The sequence below is a fragment of the Crocuta crocuta genome, unplaced genomic scaffold (assembly GCF_008692635.1).
Source record: "Crocuta crocuta isolate KB4526 unplaced genomic scaffold, BGI_CrCroc_1.0 scaffold435, whole genome shotgun sequence".
Classification (NCBI taxonomy): domain Eukaryota; kingdom Metazoa; phylum Chordata; class Mammalia; order Carnivora; family Hyaenidae; genus Crocuta; species Crocuta crocuta.
Genome location: NW_027530980.1, coordinates 763,153 through 780,384, shown reverse-complemented (window position 1 = coordinate 780,384; position 17,232 = coordinate 763,153). Strand labels below are relative to the sequence as shown.

General features: G+C 37.9%; 2 long non-coding RNA genes across 2 annotated transcripts in view; one reads left to right on the top strand and one right to left on the bottom strand.

The window, feature by feature from the left end:
* The window catches only part of LOC144236531 (uncharacterized), a 118,589-nt gene extending 106,568 nt beyond the window's left edge, over positions 1 to 12,021 (bottom strand). The window contains exon 1 of the long non-coding RNA XR_013336599.1: positions 11,934 to 12,021. This is a non-coding gene — a long non-coding RNA (uncharacterized LOC144236531). The remainder of the gene's footprint in view (positions 1 to 11,933) is intronic.
* Positions 11,946 to 17,232, top strand: part of LOC144236533 (uncharacterized) — a 303,659-nt gene continuing 298,372 nt past the window's right edge. Inside the window, exon 1 of the long non-coding RNA XR_013336600.1 lies at positions 11,946 to 12,186. This is a non-coding gene — a long non-coding RNA (uncharacterized LOC144236533). The remainder of the gene's footprint in view (positions 12,187 to 17,232) is intronic.

The window sequence follows — 17,232 nt, the reverse complement described above, 5'->3', positions numbered from 1 at the left end:
GAATGCCAATAAATATGATAAAAATATTCTGAGAATTGAAAATAGATTTTTTTCAGATATTTCAGTTTATAATTTCTATTATTTATTCTACACAGCATTATATTTATTATATATATTCATAGAATATGATTTTCAAAACACAGTTGCAAAAGTATATGTGAAATGTATTTTTATGCTCACTACACCTGTAAGTTAGGCTTCCGTTATTAATATCCTCTTGTTAATACAGATATTAAATGACAATGCTGAGACTACATTCTCTGAACCTTGATTCCTAGAATAACAAGATGCATATTGCTATATTTCTTCTATTTAAAGAGAATCTGGGGCACCTGGGTGGCTCAGCTGGTTAAGCGTCCAACTTTGGCTCAGGTCATGACCTCACAGTTTGTGGGTTGGAGCCCCATATCAGCTCTCTGCTTGACAGCTCAGAGTCTGGAGCCTACTTCATATTCTGCACCTCCCTCTCTCTCTGCCCCTCTCCTGCTTACACTGTGTCTCTCTGTCTCTCTCAAAAATAAACATTAAAAAAAATTTTTAGGAAAATTTGAGTGTGACTAAAAAGACCAGTGGGGTGTCAAGTGATTTTTACCGATCTGAGTCAATATGTAGGGGCATCTGGCTCAGTCAGTTAACCATCTGACTTCGGCTTAGATCATGTTCTCATGGTTCTTGAGTTCCAGGCTGGCATCAGGGTCTGTACTGACAGCTCAGAGCCTGGAGACTGCTTCAGATTCTGTGTCTGTGTCTCTCTCTCTGTCCCTCCCCTGCTCATGCTTTGTCTCTCTCTTTCTCTCAAAAATAAATAATAATAAAACATTTTTAAAAACTATATATAATACTACTAATTTATAGAGTATTTGTCAGGTATTAAAGAATTTTATAATGGATTTGGGACATGATATAAGAGAATGTCACTGGAAATGATTTCATCTATATTGTTCAATCTATGTTCATTAACATTCTACAATTATATTCTAAATTTTTGGTGTTGTTCTTTACAAAATCATTAAAAATTTTTATCATTCCAACCCTAAAACTTACAGTTAATTCCATTTGGTCTGCAATTCAAATATTTTGTCTACGAACTTTGCTATATAACAGCATTTGGCTAAAAGCCTTTGATGCACAGTTAATCAGAATTTCTCTAAAATTCCCATAGTTATATTAGAAAAATAATGTAAAAAAGTAAAATACATTCCTAAAATTAAAAAAAAAAAAACTCTACACACAAAGTTAAAACTAAAAGGCAGCGAAGTATCAGAATGTCGGTATCATAATATACATCAGTCCTAAGGCTTATAGAAAATAGATCGAAGAGAGCATACCAAGAATTTAAGTATCCATGACCTCAAAATCTAAACTTGTCTGAGAAGTAATGTGATCACTTGTTTCTTCTGTTACCACATATTCCCATACATAGGATCCAATCTCTCTACCAACCACAAAGAGACAGTGATCTCCTGCTTCAGCACAGATATACTAAAAAGTGATTATAGTTATGTAACTTTTATTTTTGTGAATAGGAAACACATGCACAATTCATGAGTGCACAGTAAAAACCTTTTCTAGTCCTTAACCAGTCAATTACCCTTCCCAGAAGCAGCTGCACTACAAAGAATGTCTGCATAACAAACCACATAAATGTTATCTTTATAAAATGTTTAACAGGCTTTAGTAATTTTTAGGTCTCTTTTTTAGACACAGTGAGTACATTTTTCAGGAGACCTTCAAACTCTGGCTAAAGAAAGGTGTCACCCTCAAACCTGGTTCCTGAGTTACCCTGCAAAAAAAGAAATTTCTTCACGAGATTCACAAAATTTATAGGCCCAGCTCTTTGTGAAAGTGCTCTACTTTCTCATCCTCTCTGGTAGGCCTATTCTAAATAGTTCTACCACTGGTCTTTTATTACACAATAATGTCAGAGACCAAAAGGCCTTCAGCAGAACAAGATGCTGGCCTGGACTGTTAGCTGTTAAAACTCCTAGTCTTTGTTGCTGTTTTTATTTGTTAATAATTTCAGTTGAAAAGAAAAGTTACAAAAGTAGTAGAAATACTGTTTTATTGAGAGTAGACTGAAGACATTTCTTGATGATAACTTGTGCAGTAACTTTCAGACATGATGATCACCAATTAATAAAATCAGCGCTTCACTTTAACAAATCAGGACATTGTCCTGTACATCCAATGCACAACTATTAAGATCAGAAGTTAGTACTAAGACAGTACTACTATTTAACCCTTGGATAGAAGTTCTATCAAATATCCCAATAGTGAAATGAGCCAATTCAAGATCAAGCATTGCTTTTAGTTATGATTTTCAGTAGTTGTCATTTAGTTCAGCAGGATCATTCCTCAGAATTTTGAAGATTACAGGACTAACAGAATGTCCCTCAACTTGAGTTTGATATTTCCTCATGATTAGATCCTAGATTTATTTCATGAATTTTTGGCAGGAATAGCACAGAAATAACATAGTGCTCTTATTGCAACATACTAGGTGGTATCCAGTTTCCATTTTTTCCTTCAAGGGTGGAGTTAATTTTGATCAGTGAATTCAAGTGGACTCAGCCAGGTTGCAGCTCCATACAGTTACTCTTAATCAGTGTAAAGTAGAGTGTAGTAAGAGTTATTTATGGGTTTGTTCAGCCTATGACTTCTAAATGCAGTCAAGAAATATCAAGACTTATTTTTTATAAGATGTGTTTTCTTTCAGTTATGCCAAATTATAAAGNACTGTCCTAGAAATTAGTCTTTTGCATGTGTTATGAAGAAATAAAGGATGAGCCTGTGTCTATGTGGAAAGAGCAGATATACATCTTACCTGTCTCTTGGCTCAAAAGTGGAGTACAGTCTCATAAGAGTAAGAGATGACACTAATCTTGGAGGACTGGGATCAGGCAGGCAAGGCAAGTCATATAAGCCTTGGTTAGCAAGGGAAGAAAAGGCATGGATGCTTGCCTCTCCCATGATCTTAGAGAGCAGACGTAAGTACTAGGGTGCTGTGCTGGACACAGTCCACTGGAAGGGGCCTTCACACCTAAAGTTTTGCCTTTTTTAGGGCAAGTGTGAAAAGTGGTATAGTCTCTACCTGCACTGCAGCTACCTAAAGGCCAAACTGTTGAACTTAAGGTGCCTGCTGACAGAAAGTAATCTCTGGGAAATCTGGGTACCCAAGAGCCCTTGGAGATTTGGGTGGCCTGATATATTCCAACTCTTCTGGTTAAGGTAGGGTTGCAAGATTTAGCAAATAAAAACAAAGGAAGTACAGTTAAATGTGAATTTCAGATTAAGAATGATTAATTTAATCAATTATGCAATATTAAAGGCATACTTAGACTAAAATAGTGTTTGTTGTTTTTCCTGAAATTGACATTTAACTGAGCATCCTGTGTTTCATCTGACACTGATACTATAGCCACACTACAAAGAAAGACACTGGGGCAGCAGGTATAGCCACGCTACTGCTAAGAATCTCAAACCCTGTTACCTCATTGTCCAGGAAAAAAAACAAAACTTAAACAATTTTTCTTACTGTACCATGGGAACTAATAAACCTAATACATTAGCACATTTGTCTCTTTCAAAAATATATATGATATATATGATTTCATATATTTCTACATTCTTACTTACATTTATTATGAGTCTCTTTCCATAAAATTGTATAAAATATATAACCATATTTTCACATAACTCATTGTAAATTTTCAGCTTGCTTCTTTTTGTATTTAAATAATTCTGCCAACACTGAAGAATAAAGTCAATGAACAAATCCCTCTCCTTTTCTCAGGGTCATGGGTATGTGGACTCCATAGCTGTGGTACAGAAGTATAAAATGGTGAATATAGCTAACACATTTTTACCTGCCAGACATACATTCTCTCCTCTTCTCCCAAATACCCTTTACCTCACATTCCTGCCAACAGATATCACAAAATTTTGCCTGTATTTCAGCTAGGTATAGGCAGGTCCTCTAAAATACAAATGGAGGGGTGCCTGGGTGGCTCAGTCGGTTAAGTGTCAGACCTCAGCTCAGGTCACGATCTCATGGTTCGTGGGTTCGAACCCCGCATCCAGCTCTGTGCTGACAGCTAGCTCAGAGCCTGGAGGCTGCTTCAGATTCTGTATCTCCCTCTCTCTATGAGCCTCCCCTGCTTATGTGTATCTCCCTCTCTCTCTGAGCCTCCCCTGCTTATGCTGTCTCTGTCTCTGTCTCTGTCTCTCTCTCTCTCTCTCAGGAATAAAACATAAAGAAAAAATTTTTAATAAAATAAAATACAAATGAAAAGACTGTATTAAGTATCCTAAGCAAGTTTCTCCCTTACAAATAAAAGTAGATTTTCAAGAAAAGAGTGTCCTTATATTATTTGGAGTCAACTTAGTAAATATGATGCCAAGACTTATAATAGCTGTCCAATGATCCTTGAGGAAAAGACAGAATTAAAGCCAACACCAGAGGTTGAGTGAAAAGACTATTAAAAAACCCAGGGACTTGATGACATCGTTGTGCTATTTTAATCAGATCTCCTGGGTTCTTTTTATGTCCTTATTGCTTAAGTCATTGTAAGCTGGGTTGTTTGTTACTTGCTGCTCAAAGAGTGCCATCTGGTTCTCATCATCATCTGTCCATGATGGTATTTACCAATACATTCATCATCTTGTCATGTTCTTAGTTGTCAGTGCATATGGGCTGACACTGAATCATTCCTCATTTCAATGCTCAAAGTTCCACTAAAGGAAATCATTCATATGCTTCTACCCATGAAACTTTATGAGGTTGTGTAAGATGATTTACTTAAGTTCTTCATATAGTCATCCATTGTTTCTGGGGCTCCCTAGCTCCTCCCCTTCCCCCTAGACCTACCTGAAAAAAAAATATATTTTTTCTTGCTATTACATTGTGTAAACTTTCTGATACATATTTTTCTCTGTTGGACTTGAATCATGGGACAGGAAAACAAAGACTTTTTCAAAGAAAATTGCTTGCAACTAACCACTACCACTTATATGCTCCTCTCCTTCCAGATTTAATTTGGGCATTATTTTCCCCAGTCTAAAAGAGCATTGTGTTCTCTCTGCTTCTCCCTATAGCTCTCCAAAAGCCTACTCTTTATGTCCTGGGTTCTCCCTACTTGCCTAAAAACTAGCTATTTAAAATTCAAAAGTTAGAAGAAATTGCTTTAGGGTAACACACCCTTTCCTGAACAGTGACCATAGAACAATTTATGTTCCATTGAAAGACATGAGGGAAAAGAGAGATTAGAAGATATTAGAAGGTTTTAATACTTCAAACTTATGTACTCAGCACCCACATGTTCATGTTTAGAGAGTAATTCTCAACAAACCCCCTTGTTGTCTTCATTCAGTCCTGAATGTATGTGTTAGGGAAGGGAGGGACATTTCCAAGTCTATTTCTGAAAAGATTTTGAAAACAGAAAGACATTCCTATCTATTGCAATTCATTTTCTGGTGTCTAGGGGAGGCAAAACTGTTTATATATTCAATCATATTCAATATTGCTTTAAGGCTTCTTCAGATATAGCTATCTTTCAGGCTAAATATATGCTATATTCTATTGAAAAGACTAATTCTAGATGCATTTTATAAGGAACTTGTTATAGAAGGTCTTCTGAGACTTGTCCCCAATATCTGATAATGGATGGCTAGAATTAAGAGAAATGCAATTCCTAAGTTTTATTAGTTAGAGGCAAAGTTCATTGGGGAAAAGGTCATCTTCTGGGAGAAGTGGGAATATGGGAATAGCTTAAGTGGGCCTTTGATGATATAAATGAGAAATAAGATTCATTTAATGAAAATAAGGATTTGAAATAATACCAAATTGCTCCATATATTAATGTCTGAAATTGTTTTCCTCTGGGCAAAATTTCCTCCTTCCAGGAAGATTATTATGATGTAGAAGTCTGTTTTATAGAATTATGCAAGGAATAGAAGGTTCTCAGCCACCCCACCGCACCATAAAGGGAGATAAGAGGCTAGGCTCTAAGTAGGGAGGAGGTGATTAAGGAATCTCAATCAGGTAAAAAGACACTGACTCCTATAACTAAACAGCAGTCTAAGGCGAGAAACAAAAAGTCAACAGAAAATCTTGTACAGCCGATGGATTCTAAGAGGCATACTTAGTTTTGCGTTTCTGTTGTTCTTAAAAATCCCTGCATTGCATTCTTTTTTTTTTTTCACATATGCAAAAGCAGAGGGCTTTATTATGGGCTTAAGCTCGGGCTCCCAGACCTCACCACCGCAATGGATCCATGCTGAGAGCCCCGAACAAGGGCAGAGTAGGGTTTTTATGGGGTTTGAGATGGGGGAGTTACAGAAGTTGTGACATGGGAACAGTGATCCAATCATAATTATTCAACATCATTGACAGCGGGTTTGACCATACACATTGTCTAGAGTATTCTATTGTGTGCTCTTTAACTTTTCAATAAAGTACTAATGGACTTTGAGACTGGTCTTATCTGTGCCAGGAGTTGGGGTTTAGGGGTATATGGATAAGGAATATATCTATAGTTTGAGGACAATGGTCAGACAGTTATTGAATAATAAACAGTGACTTGCAAGGAACAGGGCAGCTTTCTATTACTGCCACTAGCTAAACTTCTAAGTGAAAAACACTCAGGATTTATAAAGCATGTAAGAATTCCTTGGGGAAGGTCACACATGACCATTCTTAGTGCTATCACATATAATAACGACCTCTATATTACCGAGTGCTGCTGCAGATACTGTAGATGGTTTAGTCACCATCCACTTTGCTTTCTACTTTTTCAATGAAACTGATTTGACCAGGGAACCCACTGATTTCCTATATCCATGGGTTCCACACAAGAAGCACAGTGATCCTAATCCTCCCTAGTGCTCCTCTAAGTTACATAGCCACTGGTAATACAAAGGCATCCACCAATCAGGGTAGATAGCTGCTTCAACACAGGAGTGGAATTCTGGAGGCCCCCTGCTAAAAGGGGCTGATGTCTGGAGGTCTAAAGAATTGCCTGTCAGAAGCTGCTGAGAATAGGGCAATAGAAGTACTAGATAGGATTGAGTCAGTGGCTGCTTGGCAAATAATTTGAAAGTGTTTCAATATCTAGGGGCGCCTGGGTGGCTTAGTCGGTTAAGTGTCCGACTTTCGCTTAGGTCATGATCTCGCGGTTTGTGGGTTCAAGCCCCGCGTCGGGCTCTGTGCTGACTGCCAGCTCAGAGCCTGGGGCCTATTTCGGAGTCTGTGTCTCCCTCTCTCTCTGACCCTCCCCTGCTCACGCTGTCTCTCTTGCTCTCCTAGAAATAAAAAAATATATATATTAAAAAAATTTAAAAAAAAAAGTGTTTCAATATCTAATAACTGGAAAGGCCACACATTGGTACAAACCAGATAAATATCAGCCTTGCTCAATTACTCTTTCCAAGGAACAGTTGCAGTTGTTAGAGTTGAAGCTTTTGAGATTTGAAAGGAAATTTGCTGACTTAGAAATGTTATTTAGTAATGAAAAGAATACATTAATACCTACTGGACAGGCATCCCCATTTTCATGCCCCATCCCCTATAATCACCATTCTATTCTCTGCCTCTATGAATTTGTCTGTTTTAGGTACTTCATAAAAATGGAATCACGAAGTAATTGTCCTTCTGTGACTGACTTATTTCACTGATATAAAGTTGCAGGTATACAAGTTCTAGAGATCTGCTGTACAACATAGTACCTATAGTTAACAATATAGTATCGTTCATTTAACTATTTAAGAGGGTAGATTGCATGCCATGTTTCCTTACCACCAAAAGAAGGAGAAGTAGAAGAACAACAATAACAACTACAACAGCAGCGGCGGCAGGAGGGAGAAGGAACGAGGAGACACAAGAATTCTTTTGGAGGTGACAACTGTGTTTTACCTTGACTGTGGTGATGGCATTACAGGTTTATACATGTGTCCAAAGCTGCCAAAATGAACACATTAAATATGGGCAAGTTTCATGTATATATAAAGTATACCTCAAGAAGACTGGGAAAAAAGAAACATAATAGAAGACATTTCCCAACACACACACACACACACACACAGGATAAACACACACATATAAATATGGTGGACCTCGTTTCATTTTCTTGTACTGCCACTAACTGTGATAGCCATTTTGTGACTATCAGGAGAGACAGCCAATAACAAAATTCATACCCTGAGGATAATACAGGAGGAAAGAATTTGGATCCTTAATGATGTAAACTGGGATGTGGAATTAAATAAATTAATTAAATAAATCTGTAGGTACTTGTCCTATCTTATGAATGTCTGTAATGTAATATTATGTGTTTATATTTTTTTCCTTTTTGGTCAAAGCCACTTAAAAATATATACATGTACATACAATTTATGTATATATCCTTACTTCTTGCTGTAGAATTTATCCCAAGAGTTGAAAATCTTGGGAAAGACAAAATAAGATGGAGATGCAGTGCTAGTCTATGGATGAGTCAAGTGAAGTTTAGAGGATTTGTGAAACTGATTTAAGTTGTAGCTAGAGGAACATACCTCAACTGCTTCAACAGTCTAAATAATCATACACATAGCAGCAATTTTATTAACAATCACCAAGCATCACTATAATAAATAAAAGTACTTGACCTCTAACATGTAATGCCGAAGTAAAAATTCATGTGATGACTATACTTCATTTTTACTCTCTTATTTCATAACCTAACTTTTATACCTAACACTTTAGATTACAATCACTCATAATTTTTATATATAAACAGAATATGATTACAGATACTGTATGCAATTACTGTGTATCAATTCACCAACAGAAAGATGTGGAAAATATTCTGTAAAATAAGTAATAAAATCATTTAAATAATACTTTAATTACTAGAATAGATCACACAAAATGTTTTGAGCAAATATTCTCAATTGCCTGTTCTTTAGTTGATCAGGGAGAAATATTTTTTCTCATTGATTATAGAATATCACATATACTCTTCTCTTTTTAAAATACATTCTTAATGTATTCTTTAAATTTTAATTTTTAAAACTTCATTAAATTTTAACAATATTTAATTTTTAAAAGGACAGACAGAATGGCTTGTTATTCAGCTCCCTTTTAACCAAACAATACAGACCAAAAACCAATATGCTAAAACAAAGAGAATAAAATAAAGATAAGTGCTATTTAATGCAATTATGTGTGTAAGAATTCAGAATGAGTATTCTTTGACAATATGAATCACAAAATATTTAATTTAGACAGTTTAAGAACCTACATAATTATTCTCTAATAAATTCAACTATACATGTTTTTGCATAAACAATACTAAACACCTTTCAAATACATATTTAAATGTGAAAAATGCTATAGATTAATGACTGTGGCTTGTTTTCCTCCCCCAATCTTTTCCTATCAACTTAGTAATTACAACAAATATTCCTGACCTCAGAGCAGAGAAAAATTTAAAGTGATAATCATTTAGTAGTTATAGGATTTCTTCTACCTCTTCCAGGTGTATCTCCTCTCCTAGAAAAGCATTCAAACATGTGCCTGATGGTAGTGGATGTTTTGTGGGTCAACTAAGCCTCCGGTTTTTATTATTTCTGTTATGTAATTCTACATCTTTATATTTTTTCTTCTGATTAAAGGTGCTTTGAGTATTTTTCTTCTCCTTCTATTTGCTGCCTAGAATTTCCCAGTAGCTGTTTGATCTTCTGTCCTTGAGAATACATACAGAAATAGAAATTGCATTGTGAGGTAATACTGAAGTTCCCAGAAATCATCCTCTACCAAATGCTTATAAAATCTTTGGACCATCCTTTACTCAGTGCTGGTACCTCTCTTATGAATAGTAATTTTGATTCAATTGTGTTACCAATCTATGTTTATAAATATCACACGGATCATATGTGATGTGTTCATACTGAAGTTCAATCTATCATGAGGCCATACTTCACATTCTGTCCAGTTCAGGTATTTGTTTCCATAATTACAGTAAATAGCTGTTTCGTTCTGGTCTGGGTCAAAAATTTGGGTGTTATTACTTCCTCTATTTCTCTCATATTACAAATCCAAAACATAAGAAAATTCTATTGACTCTTATCTTCAAAATATATCTAGATTCTAAAACCTAAAATTACCACCTAACCACCACCATCCTGATAAATGACTCAGGGAAACCTGAATATTAGCTCCCTAATTTTTGTTTTCCTATCTGTCCCTTTATAGTCTATGTGCATCACAACAGCTAAAATTATACTTTTAAAACTTAAATCAGATTACCTCAGTCTTCAGTGCAAAATTCTGTTAGTGTCTCATCTCACAGAGATCAAAACAATGACCTTACAGTGGCCTACAAGGGTTTCACCAAGCATTACCTGTGACTTATCTCCTACTTCTCTCTCATTCTCTGCCCAGACACACAACCTTTCCTGTTCTAGACCACAAAGAACATTTTGACACTTGAGAGTCTTTGTACCTGTTGTTTCCCCCAGAGAGCCACCAGGCTCTCTGCATCTGCTCAAATGTCACATTTTCAGTAAAGTCTCCCCTGACTATCCAATATAAAATAGCAATTTGTCCCTCTCATTAGAACTGTAACAGCACTCCAACAAACCTTAAGGGTTAACTTGCTTCAAGCTTATGCACTCCTTGCTTGCTGACCTAAGCCCTTTGGTTTGCAGCAGAACTTACTTTCCTTGAAATTTGCAAACCATTAACCTTGAGGAGTGAAGAGCTGTACTTTCCCAGAAAATAAGGCCTAACTACATTTGAAAACAGTTGCCAAGGATGCCAGCAAGTCTGTTCAAGGTTATGTCTACATATGACTGACTACCTGGGATCTTGCTTCTCTAGCACATAGCCCCCTTCCTTTTCCCATGTCTTCCCCTTTAAAACCCTCCAGCTTCATGTGAATGGTAAAAATGGTCTTTGAGATTTTAATCCACCATCTTCCCAGGTTTCCAGGTTCCTGAATAAAGCAACCTTTCTTTCCTCACTATCAATTGTGTCTTGGGTAGGAAGATTTTCCAGCAGCGAGCAGCTGACCCTGAGTTTGGAAACTGTTATCTGTCCCGTAATAGAACTGCCTATTTACCTTACCCCGATTTATTCTCTGCACAGCACTTACCATCTGACACAGTATATGCTTATTTTGTTTGCCTGTTTATCATTTGCCTTCCTCTACTAAAATGCAATCTCCAAACTTTTGGTCTCCAGTCTAGAATGCAAGAAGCTTGGAACTGGCACACCTTATCTTAACATTAAAAAACTAAACACAGTGAAAAATCAATTTTTCTTAGATCCATAAGAGAAGTGAGGTTACAGGCAAAACCAGTATCCCCAAAATTGGAGAGACCAATGGGAAAATTACAAAGAATCACAATTTATCAGCTCAGAAGCCCATGCATAGCAACATTTCCAGGGAGGGAAAGTTAAACTTTGATAATTACTGGAGGGTCAGTGTGGCTAACTGAGAGTCAAAAATTCCAGAAGCACCCAGTCATAAGAGGGCTCCACGTTGTTTTTTACCTCCCAGAGCTCAATCTGATTCTTACAGGGAATGTGAAGGGGGCGGGGTAGCGGGAAGGGGGCAACAACAAAAAACCTCTCTTCATTCTGGCACAGGTAGAGGAAAAATAAGACATTTTGAAATATGCCAGAGCATTTTGTTTAACTAGAGGCTAATTTTGTGAGGTTTTTCCAGAGTTTAATTGACTTCAGGAGAGAAATCTACAACCCCAGACCCTTCCAGCATCCCACCTGGAAGAAGGGAAATACGTCTCTCCAGCTCACTCTCAGCCTCTCGTCCCGTTTGAGGGGATTAAGCACAGAGGCGCACAGGTGAAGTTAAGAATCCAAAACTTCGGGCACACAAAAAGACCAAAATGTAACCACAGGACACTAGAACTCTCCTCCTCCCCTCACTCCTTACCTACTGGTAAGGCTGACAGGTCCTGACAGAGCAGCCAGGAGGGCACAGTCTGGAACGCTCTGAGTGGGAGGTGACGCAGACAAACAAGCATCCCGGCCAGAAGCCCGGCGAGCTCAGTAAACCACACAAGGGGAATCAGATCTCGCGAGATGCTGAGAGATCTACGGGGGCCCGCAAGGCTTTGTGGACTCTCTGCTTGAGTATCCTTATCCAGACATAGGCAGCGACGCTTCTGGCTCTTCCCACCTGTCAGGTAAACCCCAGTCCTAGTAGATGCCTGTCCCTGCGCGTTTCCAAGTGACACTGTGGCACCAAGCTCCACGGCGCTTGCCACCAGGAGTGTGGCAGTGAGCTCTGGCCCAAAGGCTGAGCGTGGGAGCTGTTGTCTGAGGCCAGAATGTGGGCGGTGAGCAAACCCTTGCACAGGTTTATGGTCTTCCTGGAGAACTAAGGACCCAGTGAAAGGACACCGGCTTCCTTAACAGAAAGTTGGGGTCCTGGTCCCAAATCTGCCAAGGTCCAAAGCTTCAACAACCCAAACACAACGTTCCATTGCGAGTCCTCAGGCCAGTTATTTATTTCTCACCAACTCCCGAGTTCTTGAATTCAACTCAGGAGGCCATCACTCTGCCTTTTCCTCAGAACTTGCCCCTTGAGGAAAAATCTCTTGGCATTGTTCTCTCTTACTGACCCTGCCTAATTGCCAGCGCCATTCCATGGAGGAACTTACTTAAGGAAACGTTCTCTTTTGGTCACCATCAGGGATGCTCACAAACTGGGCCCCAGGGCCTTATCTGGTTGGGAGGAGTGTGGAATTTCCCCCAGCAGGGCAAACAGGAGCAGCTGAAGGCTGAAGGTGCACTCTGTGACTTTGTCGGTGGGAGTGTGGGGCAGGGCAGTTCCTTTCACCTAATATCTCATGTCTGAGTCTAGGGGAAGGGGGAAAAAAATGCCAAAAGGCAAAACAACATAACTTGAAAAGACAGAGAAAGCCTCAAAAGCAAACTCAGATATAGCAGGGATGCAGGAATTTATAACAACTGTGATTATATAAATATACTAATAGCTTTAACACATAAAGTAGAGGGCATGTGGGCAGCGTGAACAGAAAACCCAAGAAAGAAACAGAAAGAAATGCTATAAATCTGGGGTGTCTGGATGGCTTAGCAGGTTAAGTGTCCGTCTGTTGATGTCTGCTCTGGTCATGATCTCACGGTTTGTGAGCTGGCACCCTCCCTACCGGTTTCTGGCTTCTTGCTGATAGTGTGGATCCTGCTTGGGACTGTCTCTCCTTCTCTCTGACCCTCCCCCTGCTCCCTCTGACGATCTCTCTCAAAATAAATAAAATAAACTTTTAAAAATGCTATAGATAGGGGCGCCTGGGTGGCTCAGTCCGTTAACCGTCTGACTTCGCTGAGGTCATGATCCCTCAGTTCGTGGGTTCAAGCCCCACTTCGGCTCTGTGCTGACAGCTAGCTCAGCGCCTGGAGCCTGCCTTCGTATTCTGTCTCCCTCTTTCTCTGACCCTCCCCTGCTCATGCTGTCTCTCTCTCTGTCTCTGTCTCTCTCTCTCTCAAAAATAAATAAAACATTAAAAAAGTTTTTTAAAACAAAATAGAAAATGGTATAGATCAAAAACACTAACAGATATAAAGAATGCTTATGATAGGCTTATTAGTAGACTGAGGGAAGAATTCCTGAGTTTGAGGACATCACAATAGATTTCTAAAACTGGAAAGCAAATTAAATAAAAACACTAAAAAAAATCAATAAAGAGAATAGCCAAGAACTGTGGGACAACTACAAATATGTAGCATACACATATAGGGATACAAAGAGGAGAAAAAAAATAAAAATAAAGCAGAAGAAATACTTGAAGCAATAATGTCTGAGAATTTTCCCAAATTAATGTCAGACAACAGCACACAGGTCCAGGAAGCTCATAAAGCACCAAACAAGATAAGTACCCAAAAATCACACCTAGGCATACCATTTTTAAAAAAACAAAACAAAAAACAAAGATCAAGTTTTTAAAAAATCCTGAAAGAAGGCAGATGAAGAAAAGCAACTTACCTACAGAGGAGCAAAGAGAACCATTGCATATGAGTTTTAGGGGAGGGTGTTTTTTTAATTTTTGTTTTTTTTGTTTGTTTGTTTGTCTGTTTGTTTTTGAGAGCGAGAAAGAGAGGGTGCAAGTGAGTGAGGGGCAGAGACAGAATACCAGGAGGTGCAGAGAGGGTCAGGGGAGCAAGAAAGAGAGAGAAGTGTGGCTCACCCAAAACAGAGCTCGAGCTTACCCAATGTGGTACTCAAACATATGAACCTTGAGATAATGACCTAAACTGAAATCCAGAGTGGGGCACTTAACTGACTGAGCCACCTAGGCACCCCCCCCCCATAACCGACTTTTTTAACTAACAAAAATTGATGGAGTTTCTTGCTCGTAAACATGCCTTACATGAAAATTTAAAAATTCTTTAGAGAAAAGGAAAATATAGATTAGAAACTCAGATGCTCACAAAGGAGGGAAGAACATTGGAGAAGGAATAAGTGAAGATAAAATGAAAACTTCTCTTTTTTATTCTTAATTGATCTCACAGATAAAGATTTGTTCAAAATATAGCCACAACCATGTATTTTCTTATTTATTGTTATATATAAGAATATATACATATTTGCTTACATAGTATATTTATATTTGCTTATATATTAAGTCAAATAAATGACAGCAATGATACAAGGAATGGGGTAGAGGAATTAGGGTTATTTTGTATTATAAGGTACTCACATTACCTGCACAGTGGTATAGTGTCGTTTCAAAGTGGACTTGTGTATTAGTCAGGGTTCTCCAGAGAAACAGAACCAAAAGCATGTAGAAGGTAGATAACATAGGTATATGATAGATAGATAGATAGATAGATAGATAGATAGAGATGGATAGAAAAAATTTATCCTAGGAATTGGCTAAGGACACTATGGAGGCTGAAAAATCCCAAACTCTGCTATCTGAAATCTGAAGAACCTGGAATATCAGAGGTTTAATTTAGTCTGAATTTGAAAACCTGAGAACCAGGGGATCCATACTAGTATAACTCCAAGTCCAAAGCTGAAGGCCTCAGAAAGGGGGGCTGCTGATATAAGTTCCAAATCTGAAGGCCCAAAACCCAGGAGCTCTAAAGTCAGAGGGCAGGAGATCATAAGTATCAGAGCTCAAGAAGAAAAAGCAAGAATTCACCCTCCCTTACTTTTTTTGTTTTATTAAGGCCCTCAATCAGTAGGTTGATACCCATACACATTGGTAAGGGTGAATCTTCTAGACTCAGTCTAATGATTAAACTGCTAATCTCCTCCAGAAACACTCTCAGACACACCCCAAAATAATGTTTTACCAGTTTAACAGGCTTCCTTTAGCCCATCCAGTTAACACAAAATTAACCACCATATCTTGGATTAGTTGCTAATGTATATTGTAATGTATAATGCATACATTGTAATTATATATTATAACCGCAAAGTAAGTAGAACATAACAAGATGCACATAAAGCACTTGTTGAAAGACAATACCCGTTTATGATAAAAATTCTCAGCAACTAGGAATAAATGAGAATTTTCTCAATTCGATAAAGAACAAATATAAAACCTTCAGCTCACATCATACTTAATTGTCAGAAACTGGAAGTTTTCCCACTGACATCAGGTACAAGCCAAGTATATCCCCTTTCAACACTTATTTTCAACATTCTGTTGGAATGCCGAGCTAAAGCAATGACAGGGATTGGAGGAAGGAAGGGATAAATAGGAGCATAAAGTACTTGCAGGGCAGTAAAACTCTTTATACTGCGAAGATGGGTACATATGATAAACTGGTAGAATTTATTCAAACCAACAGAATGTACAACACTTAAAGTGAGCTTTAAACGTGAACTTTGGGTGAGATGATGTGTCAGTGTAAGTTTCTCAATTATAACAATGTTCCATTCTGGTAGAAATATTGATAATGAGGAAAGTTATGCATGTGTATGTATATGTGACACCTGTGTACCTTCTATTCTATTTTTGATGAAAACTTAAATCTGCGCTAAAATATAAAGTTTTCAAGGGAAAAATGTAAATGAACAGAATTTTCAGGGTCATTGAGAAAAATTATTTATTCTTTAGTGTTGCACTCCTAGAGCTTATAGTGAGGCGTAACACATACTAGGTGCTTAGTAGCTGTTTGCTAAATGAAATACTCAGCGGCTAAATAAATATCTTTCTCTTGGCTGCCACTTAGATTTCAGTAAGCCTGAAATTAATGGAAATTCTAAAATGAACTATTTTCTGTCAGTAGCACCTTTATTGTATACCCAAAAGCATTTAATTATCGCATCTTTTTCTTGGTGTGTTTATAGCTGTGTGATTACAATAAGTTTAGGGTTTTTGTTGCTGTTTTTGTTAGCGTGTGCATGAATAAGGTTGTATAAATTATAAGAATAAAATATATAACTATTGTTTTACCAAAGGAAATAAATGCAAATATAATGCAGTAATTCCATGATTTACAAATATATTGTCACTGTAATATGAAGATAAATGCACATGTTGCATAATGATTTGCTATAAAACATTTTAAGAACAGCATCAAACAAAAAAGAAGCTGATCTCTGTAATGTCAGGCTGCATCACATTATGCAGTATCAAAACACTAGAACATTCAAAATAGCATATTATGTGGCTTGTCTTATTTATAAAATATTCAAAGACATTTGGTTTCTTTAGAATGCAAGTAATCACTCCAAGTTCCTAATGAGTGAGAATGGAGCTGTCTCAGGCTCCTAATACTAAGTAGCTAAATTTACCAGTTTTCCTGACATAGTCCCAAGGCTTAGCAGTGTGTCCCAGTCTCTGACCCCAAATAAAGTGCTTTATTAGATTATGATTGGAAATAGTGCAATTTAGAAAGTAGTAATCTTGGGGCGCCTGGGGGGGCTCAGTCGGTTAAGCGTTGGACTTCGCTCAGGTCATGATTTCACTGTTCGTGGGTTCGAGCCCCACACTGGGCTCTGTGCTGACAGCCAGCTCAGAGCCTGGAGTCTGTTTCCGATTCTGTCTCCCTCTCTCTCTGACCCCCACCCACCCCACTCATGCTGTCTCTCTCTCTTTCTCTCTCTCTCTCAGAAATAAATAAAACATTTAAAAAAATTTTAAAAGGGGCGCCTGGGTGGCTTGGTCGGTTAAGCGGCCGACTTTCGCTTAGGGCATGATCTCGCGGATCGTGGGTTCGAGCCCCGCGTCGGGCTCTGTGCTGACTGCCAGCTC